Here is a 13449-nt window from a genome sequence, read left to right as displayed (position 1 = left end):
GATAGTCTGTTTGTTTAGATAGTATACCATAATATCTGATAGTTGCAAACTTTGAAAAATGACATCAAGTACTCAAACTGAATATAACCACATTTCCAATATGTAGGCCTTGCTTAGACTAGAAATAAGAAATATGGAGGAGGACTTTGTTTTCCGACAATTACAGATATTGCATCAACCTTCAGAGATATGATTCAAAAATTGTTTGTGATTTAAGTTTAACTTCTCTATTACATTTAATGTTATGTTTATCTTTGATATTTATATGTATCTCAATATCTTTCTTTATTGAATTCCATTTCTGCAAATATTGCTTCTTAAAAACTTCTCCACGTGAATACAGAGGCAAAGATTTTTCAATATCTGGTTACTGTGTTCAGTGCACCAATCACCTCTCTCAAGAAATATTTGACACAAGATTCTAGTTTAGCTAAATAATATAGTGAGTTCCAAAATAATTAGTACAGTGGAATTCTACCAAATTATGATTGCATGTGAATATATATGTCACTGATTCTAAGGTAATTCCTGATTTGGATTTATACAGGCCTGATGAATGATGACCAAGTAGATCATCCAATTCAATAATAATTTTTAGAACCTAATATTACCATAGTGATGGTATTTCTAAAAAGTTGTAAGCCTCACCTCCTCTTCAATAAAATGAATTTTTAATACAGCATAATTTATGGTGTGCAGATACGATTTGAAAAAGGTATATAAATCACTTAGTTTCCTGTTTGAAATTTTAATTTTTTAGTGTGATATTTGCCTCTGAGAAGAAAATTTGTAAGGAAGATGAGGAAATCATAAAACATAATTTCAAAATATACACAAAGCATTGTGATTACCTGGTAAGATTAAAGATACTGGGCAATGTTCTTAGAGTGTATCCCCTAGAAACATAGACATATGTCATTAGATATATTCCAAAAAGGTGCTCCTCAAAGAAAGGGTTCTGTGGCTAAACAAGTTAGGCAGGTGTTTGCTTTAGCAAGGTTAATCAGTTTTTTTTAATTACACAGCTTTTTAGAACTCTATGGTAATGCACATTGTTAATCTTAAATAGGAAGCTCAAGTTTGCAATGATTTCTATACTTGTTTGACTCTAGAACTTTAGTTTCCCTCAGAGATTTTTATGGTACATGCATTGTCAATTATTGGTATAGGCTTTAAATGCAGTTTGAATTTGGAGAAGGGAGAGGTGACTCTTGGTAAGAAAGTGGGCAAATGATTTTAAGAATTAGTAATTAAATTATGGATTGAATTTGGGAATGGGAGAGAAGGAAGAAAGCATTCTAGGAAATAGTTCAGGAAGCATTATGGGATTGATGGACTCATCAAACCATGAGTAAAGATTTCCTATTGAGGAAAAGTGGGCAATATATTTGTGTCCCAAGTAAATGGACTGTTTGTGGAGTTCTTAACAAGTAGAAAAGAGGATTGGGTTTTATTTTTAATTTTGACTTTCCTGTTTAAGTCTTTAATCCATCTGGAATGGAATTTCATCCATAATGTTAGGTAAGGATACAGTTTCATTTCTACCATAAGGGGAAGCAGTTCTTTCAACAATACCATGCACTGAAATGACCATCTATTCCCCACTTCCAGGTAATACCATTTGTATCGTAAAGCATGTTTTCATATATGTATTTCTGTGCTAGTTTGTTCTATTAGTCTGTTTGTCCATCCCTATGCCAATACCTCATAATCTTAATTTCAGTGGTAAGTACATCCATCTTGATCTTCTTCAGGGGTATCTTGGAATACTTTGTACTTTTATCAAGTTCTACAAAAACAAACAATTAAACAAATAAAAGTTGAATTTTGATTGAGATTACGTTGAATCTATTGATTAATTTGGCAATACTGAACATAATTATGATATTGAATCTCCCATTCATTTACATGGATTCATTACATGGATTGTAATTTGTATCCCTATTTAGGTCTTCTTTAATATCTTTCTATAAAATTTCAGTTTAAATGTTATAATATTCTTCATAATAATTTTATGATTTATTTGATTTATTCCAGTGCATTAAATATTTTGATTCCTATTTAAAATAATATATTTTAAATTACATTTTTTAATGCCCCTGTTAGTGTAGAGACAAATGATTTTATATGCTAATTTACTATTCAGCAAATTTATAACAATCTATTACTTAAAATAATCAGTACTTTATTTTGAATTTTCTTTGTAGAGAAACATATCATCTGTTAAAATCATAATGTAGTTTTTCTTTACCAGTCTGTTAAAATCATAATGTAGTTTTTCTTTACCAACCCAATATTTTCTGTGATGGTTATGATCATTGTTTAACCTATAAATATCAAGTTTGCTTTTATTAGATTAAAAATATGCCTTTCCATTCTCAGTTTGCTAAGTGCTTTTGTAATGGATAATAACTTATTTTCTAAAGTTACAGGAAATGTGTTCTAGAATAAATTCAATCTGTCATGATGTAGACATTTTTAAAACTTTCTTGGTTCACTTTACTATAGTCTAAGATTTTTGTATTTATGATTATAAGGTGGATTGATTTTTAATTTCTACTTCTCATACAGTTCCTCTAAATATTTTCACTGGCTACTTCTTAAAATGAGTTGAGAACCACTACTTCTTTTTCTGTAACCTAGAAGAATTTGTATATGATCAGAAGCTTAATGGAACTTACCAATAATGTATTTGAGGCTTAGAGTTTTTCATTATGAGTTCATTGATTGGTTTCTTTAATGGTCATTCAAGTCTCTAAGTCTCTATATTTTTCTGAGTAAATTTTTTTTTTGTTATAATCCTTTTCAGGATGTTCCACATCAAAGTTCCCAAATATATTGGCAAAAAAATTGCTTATGTTATCTTTTTGTTATCTCTTTAATGCTTTCAGAATTTGTAGGTATGTCTCTGATTTCATTACTAATCTTTTTATGCCTTTTTGTTGTTGTTACTTGATCAAGTTTGTTTGGGTTTTGTCAACATTGTTCTCAGAGGGCTACTTTTGGCTTTGCTCATCTAGTCTATTGATTGTTTTTTCCTAACAGCATTCCATAAATTTTGATATATTTTATTATCTAGTTCTCATTAATTTTTGTTATTTCATCTTGTTACCATCTAATTCTATCTTCAGTGAGATAGCTTCTTTGACCCATCAATTATTCGTTTTTAAATTAATCACTTTGTTGTCAGTATTTTCTGTATGATTTCACACCTTGCAAATTTTAAGTTTGTTTATTATGTGAAAATACAGTAAATTTTCACCTTTATTGATTGTTTGATTTGTACTTAAAATGATATATATGGTCTACTTGTTGGATCGAATTTCTAGTTTATTATGTATTAGGTTAAGACTTTTATTTTTCAAGCCTTTAATATCCTATAATAAGTTTTGTCATCCTAAATGATCAGTTACAACCTCTGATTATATTAGTATATGTTTTCTATTTGTTTTTACAATTTTGTAAATTTTCCTTTATATACTTGAGTATGTGCTATTGGGTGCATGAAAGTTTAACCATATAAAACTTCCTGAAAAAATTGAACCTTTCATCATTTTATATAGACTCTAGTAATGCTTTCACTTTCAAGTTTATTTTCTCTAATATTAATAAAGGTACATAAGTTTGCTATTGCTTTGTATTTGCTTGGTACATCTTTTTTCACCTTTTTATAGGGGCTCTGCTGATTTCCAGGATTGTCTCTCTATGCATCTCTCTTCTCTAGTATTCTGTTCTGAGAACTCTATCCTCCTTTATCCCTCTGAACCCAAAATGACTTTTTAACTCAGGGAGTTTGCCAGGATCCTCCTGACTTTCCTTTTCGTGCATCATGGCTTGGAAACTCTTTCAAGGCAGCAAGCTGGGGTAATTGTAGGGCTCACCTTGTTTGTTTCTCATCTCTCAAGGATCAGTGTCTGTGATCATTGATATCCCATGCCTGGCTAACAGTTGTTTCATGTATGTTTTATGTTTTTTTGTTGATTCAGGTGAGAGGGTAAATCTAGTCTCTGTTTATTCCATTCTTGTCAGAAGCCAAGTCCTTAGGCTTCTAATTTTCATTTTTATTGTTTTTATAATTAGAAATATTTGGTTCATTTTCAAATTTTCCTAGTAATTTATCTTATTCTTTTGTTTCATATCCTCTTTTATTTTTAAATATATTAAATACATTGTTTCTATATTCAGGCTATAAATATTCTCTTTTCATTTTCTGGACACCTGCTTATTATGTCTTTTGTCCTTGTGTTTGACAGTTTTACTGAAAACCACATTTCTTTGAACTTAAACTATAAATTTGGATATTTTATATTTGGGAGGAGGTTCACTTTCTCCGGGAAGAATTTTTATAGTAGGTTTTGTAGGTTTCTTTTTTTTTCTTTTTACCAATGTTATATTAATGACCCACTATATGCCCTTGGCTTAAGTTCATATGCAGCTATAGGTTTCCAGCAGCTAGATGCTTCCCCAAAAAAGTGACTGGGTCCAGCTTGTTCTCTGGCTGTAGGCTTTCTCCAGCACTGTAGGAGCTGGCTAGGCCTCAGGGAAACAAAACTCAGTAATGTGAGAGAGTTAATATCCCAGAAAAATCTTCAAATGATAGGGGTGGGAATCAATGGATTGATTCCACATTGTTCCTTCCCTCAACTGAGGTCATACTGAGACATATTTCAAAGAGTTTCTTAGGTAACTAGTGTAATAGAGCCTTATTTGTTCAGAATTACTTATTAATGGCATCTGCATTGGCTTTCTCTCTTCTCTGCATTGCTTTTTTCATTTTATCAGTTGTCCTTCCTGGAATCAGCTCCAAATTAAACTACTTGCACCTAATTTTTTAAAATTTTAAGTCTTCATTTTTGCACATGGTGATGTGTTAATCAGCATTCTCCAGAGAAATAGAACTAATAGAATATATGTGTGTATGGAGAGAGATAAAGAGAGAGAGATTCTATATGTAGGATACATATCTACACCTATATGTCTCTCTATCTACCTATCTGTATATAAAGATTTATTATAATGATTGGCTCATGTGATTGTGGAGTCTGAGAAATCCCATGATCTGCCATCTGTCTGCTAGCTGGAGACCAAGCAGAGCCAGTGGTGTAGTTACAGTCTGAGTCTGAAGTATTGAGAACCAGAAGAACTGATGGTGTAAGTTCTAGTCCATGTCCAAAGGCCTAAAAACCAAGAGATCTGATAAGTAAGTTCCACTCCAAGTGCAGAAGACCAATACTTGAAAACAGTCAGACAGAGAGGGCAAAAGTTCCCTTACCCCACCTTTTTTTCTGTTCAGGGTTCCAAGAGATTAGATGAGACCCATCCTTATTGGAGAAAACAATCAATTGATTCAAATGTAAGTCTCCTTCAGAAACACCCTCACATCACACCTAGAATAATGTTTAACCAAATATTTGGGCACCCTACAGCCCAGTTAAATTGACACATAAAATTAACTATGAGAGGTAAGAACCTACTCTATGGGTTTTGTTTTTTTTTCCATTTAGGATGGTGGAAAGAGTCTTATTGCACCTTTACAATAAGAGGTAAACTGTAGATACCCTATTAAACTGCTTAGCTTGAATGAATCTGAGTCTTGTTTATCTCTCAAGTTCTATAAGGAACTGAAAAGTGAAGATCATATTTATGAGGTTTAGCTATGATCTCAAGACAAGGGCTAACTTTAGCACACAGCTTTCTTTCTGGGTTCCCTTCTTGGCTTAGTTTGTTTGTTAAATAATCTTTTGTTCTTGCCAACTTAGAAATTCATTTTAGAACACATGTGTGTGTGTTTGCGATATGTGTGAATTTGTATGTGTGTGTGTGTGTGTGTATGTGTGTGTCTAGTGTGGCCAGTAATGTACCTAGTGTGGCATACTAATGGACATGGCAAATCACAGCTTTTTCATATTAAATCAAATGATGTTCTTCTCCTTTAAAATTATTTTTGTATACACCAGCTTCAATTTTTATTTAAATTCACCTAAAATACACTCTATTGAATTTTTAAACATTAAATTGTAGAAAACAGCCAACTCTGTCTAGAACTGATAGTAATGTTTTCTCAAGGATTTACATATATATGATCTTTATGGTAGATATCCTGTAGAGATTGTATTAGTCTTTGGTTCCTTTTGTTACTTTATCATGCAGAAAAGTTCCTTTAGGAATTTACTGGGGTAGTGAGTTGAAATTCACCGTGCAACAATTTTTAGAGAACTAGAAATGTGCAAAATTGGCCAATTTTCATATTTAAATATATGCTAATGTGCAGTTTATTTGGACTTTATTCATTTTGTTGAACATGTTTTATACCTTAGGATTCATTTTATGAAATGTAAAATGCATGCAAATGTATGCCTCATCAAAATGCTGGTCAGATTTTTGCTTTTGATTTTATCTGTTGCTTTAGATGCCAATTTTCCCTAATGTATATAGGATATCAGTAGTGTGGCTTATGACTATTTGAAAATTCATAATAAATTATCCTGACCTCAAAGTGAAATCCATCCTGCTCAATAATGAAATAATTGTTTGATATTATCCAGTGACATCATGGGGTTTTATTAATTAATTTATTTATTCAGCAAATATGTATTGATCACCTATTATCTCAAGGCACAAAGGATATAATAGTGACATGTTAAAGAGAGATAGTGTCCACTTTCAGGAATTTTACAGTTCAGTAAATGAGGCTTTTAGCTCAGTAAATAGAATTAACAGTAAGCAATTGCACATGTTGATAAATTCAGTGAAGAAAAATCAAGGTCATCCCAAGAAACTGCATCAGAAATACCTGGCTTGGATGCAGGATCAGGGTGTTCTCTCTTGCAGTGATGCTAAGACATGAAGGACAGGACGTATCAGTAAAAATTCAGGGCAACAGTGGTCCTATAGGAGGGAAGAATAGGAGACAAAGAAGAGCTTTGTTGAAAGAGGGCGAGGTGGCATTCGTGAGAGTGACCTAGAGTGAAACTCATGTGGGCAGAGACCAGATCAATTCAATTCTTTAGGTCATGTTAAATATTTGAGATTTATCCAAAGGAAAGTGGAAAGCAAGCTGTTTTAGGGTTTTAAACTTGGAAATTGCATGATAAAATTTTTGCTTCTAAAATTTATTTTGGTTGCTTTGTGGAGAATGGATTAAAGGAGATAACAGTGGAAAAAGGGCACCAGTTAGAAATGTAAGAAAAGCAGACCCGACAGGCTAATGGACTCAATACCTAATCTTACCATCCTACAGAGTCAGTTTAATCCACTGTTTCTATGCTGTTAAATTTTAACTATATTCCTAATATCTGTAATGTTCTCCAAGTTATAACAATATATAAAACACGTTACTTACATACAAACCACTTTGTAAAGAAGGGAAAGTTGATGGCAAATACAAAGGTTGTCCTTTGGAGTGCCACTGTGGGGAGAGTGAGAAAATGACCCAGGAAGCCAGAGTAAATGGAAACTTAGAACATGGGGGTTGGAGGGAAGTTGATGGAAAAGAAGTCTAGGTACCATGGTAAAGACAGATTAATTTATTTCCAAGCCCCCCTTTCTTTTTCTCAGTATGTAAATATGCAAAAATAATGCAGACATCTCATTTCCCTCAATTTTTTGTCAACTCTATAAAATATCTTAATAAACATATACTTTATTGTTCTGCTTTCTGTCCTGCCTGATCAAGTTACTGCTACAAAAAGTGAGAGTGGAACCCTTAATTCTATTAACATACTACTTAAAATACTGCCATCTCAGATTATCTAAGGTAATATGAAAACATGGTTTTGGGGAACCTGAAAATGGAGAATTTATAGATTTTAAATCCTTCATCTTTGTGAGTTGTAAGCTTCTACCCCTTCCCAATAATCCTTTTGTTTGACTTAAAGTAATCAAATCAACTGACTTTTATACTTGGCAAAGCTCATTAAACTTTTAAATATCCGCTTCCTCAACTAAACTCAATAATTGTTTGCCTTGAAAAAATGTGGAAAACTAAGTATACTCTTACCATACAATCTAGCAATTGCACTCCTTGGTATTTACCCAAAGGAGTTGAAAACTTATTTCTATACAGAGTCTGCACAGGGATATTTATAGCAGTTTTATTCATAATTGCCAAAACTTGGAAGCAGCCAAGATGTCCTTCGGTAGGTGAATGGATAAATAAACTGTGGTACATCGAGATAATGGAATATTATTCAGTGCTGAAAAGAAGCTATCAAGCCAAGAAAATATATGGAAGAAACTTAAATGCGTATTAGTAAGTAAAAGAAGCTAATGTGAAAAGGCTACATACTTCATGATTTTAGCTATCTGGCATTCTGGAAAAGGCAAAACTATGGAGATAGTAAAAAGATCAATGGTTGCCGGGGGTTGGGTGGAGGAAGGATAAATAGGTGAAGCACAGAGGATTTTTAGGACAGTGAAAATACTCTATGATACCGTATTGGTGGATACATGTCATACATTTGTCCAAACCCATAGAATGTACAGCACCAAGGGTGAACCATAATGTAAACTATAGACTTTGGGTGATTATGATGTGTCACTCTAGGTTTATCAGTTGTAACAGATATACCACTGTGGTGGGGATGTTGGTAAATGGCATGCTATGCTTGTGTGGAGACAGGGTGTATATCGGAAATATCTGTTCCTGTCCCTCAATTTTGCTGTGAATCTTAAGCTGATCTAACAAAATGAAGTCTTAATTTTAAAAAAAATGAGGACAGATGAAACATGCTCTGGAAAAAATTTATTCTAAAAGGAAATTAAGATAATTTTAATTAGTCTGGTTATTGATATATTATTTTAATTTCTGATATGCAACTAGCTTTTAAAATTCTTATATAAAATGTTACTTTCTGATTTAAAATTCAAGGACTTTCATAGACAGCTTTCTTGTGAAGGATGCAGCTCTTTGGGCCACATGCCTTTTATTTTTAGATATTTATTCATTAATTCAGTAGCTATTTATTATGAACCTACTACAGAGATGGTTCAAGGTTCTGGATACATCAGTGAACAAAGCAGATAAAAACCCTTGACCTCATAGGGAGATATGATAAAAGTGGTTTTTGTTTATTTCTTTTTAAAATTAATTTGAGATTCCGTATAAATAGTGTCACCACACTATTTTCTAAACCAAGATATTGAATAATTCGGATAGTTCAAAGGAATATCATTAATAATTACTCTGAGACAATGGGTAAAAACAGGGATGGATGGTAGCCCTATTATAAAGAATATTGGTTCATAATATTGGAAGGAAGACTGTCCAAAGATTATGAACCAGTTACAAGAATATACATACTGAAAAAAAAAAAGATCATCTGAGGATTCTTACAGCTTTCTGAAGAACTTGATGCATATACCATTTATATTTGATTTCCAATGCAAGGAAACATTTTTATAAGGGATGCTTCAATTCAAACAACCAGTAGAATGTGGCTTAGCCAGGGCTAGGGGCTATAATGCAATACTCTCCCCTGAGGTTCTTCTTCAGAAATGGGAAACTATTGTTCAGAATCACTGTGTTGCTTAATATCCCCAAACAGCCTTCACTTTTTTTTTCCCTCTGAAAAGTGTTAGGGATTTTTTGAAAATTGGTTTATATGATCAAAGTCTATCCACTCTCAAAGGTGTCTTCAATAAATTATCAAAGATCTTCCCTGCAGTTTCTTTAGGAGATATTGGGTTTTTCCCACCACAATTACTTTAGTTGAATTTTCTGTTTCAAAGAGAGCAAGTAAGAAAGAGACAGTGAAAATGTGTAAGTTATTTGGGTTTCTTCCAATATATGATTGCATTTTATTTAGGCAGACTAGGCATGTAACAACTTGGGATGTGTTTTGTTGTTGTTGTTGTTTTGCATTTGGTGGGTGGAGGGAGATAGGGTTGTTTATTTAATTGGAAAGGAAAATTCATCTTATTTTAATTGAAAAACCTAATTAAATTTCTTTGGAATCATAATTTACACTGCAGTAGCAGTGTAACACAGTAGTGTTTCTTACTGCCATATTTTAGCCCTTGTCTTCCTTTCTGCAATTTGATAATTTATTATAGAAATTGATCTGGAAGAGAGAACAGGGCAAAACCTTGCACCATTAGACTCACTAGTTAAAATTTTAATTTAGTGCTGATGTTCAAAATACCAGTGAGTTATCTCCCTGACACCATCAAGGAGTGTCATTTGAGTGATGCGCTTTATTGGTCTAGTTTACTATATTCCACTAGTTTAGATTTTCTTCCTTCTCACTGATTTATTTAAAGCCATAGGATCATAATTAATAGAAGCAGCAAAATGAGCCTTCAGCAAATTAATTATAATTATGCCATGCATATAAATAATAATCTGGCTGATAAATTTATAATGATGGAAACTACTGTGTGGATTAAAATGATAAAGGCGGTTTTAGCAGGGAGTTGGGAAGGATATATAACTTAAAGATTCTTGTAAGCTGTGCTTTAGTCTAATTGGGTTCCCAGCTGTGATTCAAGTCTTGATATGAAGCTATTTATTTTGAGTTCAATTGTCATAAACACTAAGTTACAGATGTTATGTGGTGCCATTGTGTAATATTTGATCAGTGAACTGTTCCAAAATATGGTGCTTTTTGAATTATTCATTTTAGCAAAATTTGCCAATAATATTAAACTAGACTTTCAAAAATCTTTTATATATGAAGCACTGTTTGTAATAAAGTGAGCAGACATTATTTATTTTATACACTATATTTAATGATAAGATAGTAGTATAAGTGCATGGGGGAATACCTTTAGTATTTCTTGGTAGCGGTCTTTCGTCCATGATTGAGTTAATAAGTTAATCCATTTTTATGACAAATTTTGCACGATGTTTTTGTAAGAAAATATTCTGGGGAGTTGATTGTCTTTCGTCCTTCTCATCAACATGGTAGTTATAGTTTTGTAAAGACAGTCATGGCCACGTATATTCAGTGCTCTAAATTACCTTCTTACATCCTCACCACATTGGGTTCCAAAGCTGGCCATATCTCCAATGGGGATGATTAAATTCCAACATAGGTTTGAGCAGGGAATTCCTATCTGAGACAACAGGGGAAAGTCAGTACTAGAGAAGTAAGCTATAGCAGAGTCCACTAATGAGAACTGAGATTTACTTGGGAGAGATTTAAAATGCATGCTAAATTTCAAGAATTCAGAGTCATAGAGGTTAAAGAAACAGGAATCAAGAGCTAAGAAGGAATCAATGCTATCAAATAATTTTAGGGAGATGTGAGTGTGTGTGTGTGTGTGTGTGTGTGTGTGAGTGTGAATGTATGGGGATTGAATGGGTATAGGGAGTTAATTGTTTATTAATCACATATAAACTGTCTTATCATAAATGTTTTTTGAACTTGGCTTCACATTAGAATCACCTGGAGAACTTTTAAAAAATTACTAATGCTGGAATCCCATGCAAGATAAATTTTATCATGGTCTCTGGATATGAGCATAGGTATGAATAATTCTTAAAAAGCAGATATTTTTATTTTGAAGCCAAAATAAAAAGATCCTGCTTCATGATGGTTATATGCAGAGAGATTTGGAGTAAGAATACTGCTTCCTTAATGTTTTACTCTTATAATTTATGTTAACATGAGCCAAAGGAAGTGAAGGGCTGATAGCAGTATCTAGATGAATACTACATAAAGGAAACTACATGCTGCTGTTATAACTATTTCTAGAAATAGTTATTTTTCACCTGGTGCATCACATATTTTTCCTGTCTTGTTTCCTTCCATAACCTGTATAACCTACCAAGTGGTCTACCAAGTAGACCACTTGGTAGGTTATACAGGTTATGGAAGGAAACAAGTTTTTTGGATGAGTGAAAAGGCTAGTGTGTTTATGTTTTCAGATGCAGTCAACTAATTTTGAAAAAGCTGTGGCAGTCGCAAACCAGAATGATTGTATGCATGTGTGGGTATGTCCTGAGTGGTTTGCTCAAATGATCTCCATCATGGTCCTGTCTTTGAACTAATTTTTTATCTTTTCTTCATGTTTGTATTTATTGGTATATGTGCTTTAGAGGAACAGGCATAAATTTTGTAATGTGTCTGGGTTAGGGCTACAGAAGAACACAGTGTACACACTTAAGTGACTATTGGTAATTAGCTTAATATTTATACCCATATTTTTTACAATCTGTAAAGTATAGGTTATGAGCTTTACTGAAAATATTACAGTGATTAAGTACTATATGTAACTAATTTAACACAGTACTTCACAAACTAGGGGATTAAAAAATGTGAGTGTTCTCCCTTGCCTCCCATACTCTTTCCATTTTCCAGAAAGTTTTAAGTTTATTATGGAAATCTACCTACTATAAGATGGACAAATAGGAATTCAAATGAAATATATGAGGCAAATATACTAGCTATAAGAATTTATTTAGTTACGTGAGTTAGTATTACATACAACTCTGAGCTTCCTGGCATCCAGGACAAAAATAGAAACGGATTTTGATTTTATTAACAGTAAGAGGATGCAAATCAGTGCTACAGAAAACGTTTTCTCCCCTGATACGATGTTCTAAAAAGATATCATTCAAGGTCTTTTTTCACAGGGAACATTGAATAATGTAAATGGATAATGCCTTCAAAAATGATTTTATAGCTGATGCAGAAGCCATCTGCATATGGCTGTTCCTTGCATCAACCCTCAATAAAACCCAAGGGCATGACTTTAAAGGGTAGCAGCTTGATCATTATTACATTTTTATGGATGACTCAAACATCCTTCTCTATTGTTGTACAAAAGAAAAGTCAAGTGAAAGATCATCTGGCTTAGGGTATAATTCAAAATATTCCTCAATTATAGAATTCATCCCATGCTTATAATTTTTTATGGAACTCCTCTGTACATAAGTTTGTATACTTTATCTCTCATGTATTTCAGAAAATTAAAATGGAATACTCTGTAATATATCTGTGCTCCAGGGCCCATGCTATTATAACAGAAACAATGATGACATTGGTCTACAAAGATAACCAGTTATACAATATACTAAATTACAGATATGTTAAAATTGTATTTAAGAAAAGACCCGAAGACTAGCAAAGTAAACAAAGTCACAACTTAATGTTTATTTTGACTGTCAAATTGCATGAAATGCCTCTGTAAATATGTAGACCTTCAGAAAATTTAAGTCATTGGTAGATAGTTGTCACTGGGAGAAGGCAGTGAGGTAAGATACATTTCCCTTTACTTGCTTTATAAAAAGTTTTCATTTTTGTATGTTTGTAACGTATTTCTTCCTGAATGCAATTTCCAGTTGCAGAATTTATGGTATTTATAAATGTGACACCGTAAACTGTAACAAGGGCATTTCAGATCTGTGCTCATCCATATAGAATGGCACATATTAGAACACTTGTTACTTATAATATTCAGAGGTAGCATCAGGGCAGTGTAAAACATTTAGATTATTCTGAATTA

Source organism: Orcinus orca, chromosome 6 (genome assembly GCF_937001465.1).
Source record: "Orcinus orca chromosome 6, mOrcOrc1.1, whole genome shotgun sequence".
Taxonomy (NCBI): domain Eukaryota; kingdom Metazoa; phylum Chordata; class Mammalia; order Artiodactyla; family Delphinidae; genus Orcinus; species Orcinus orca.
The sequence above is the reverse complement of the archived record's forward strand: the minus strand, read 5'-3'. Positions refer to the sequence as shown.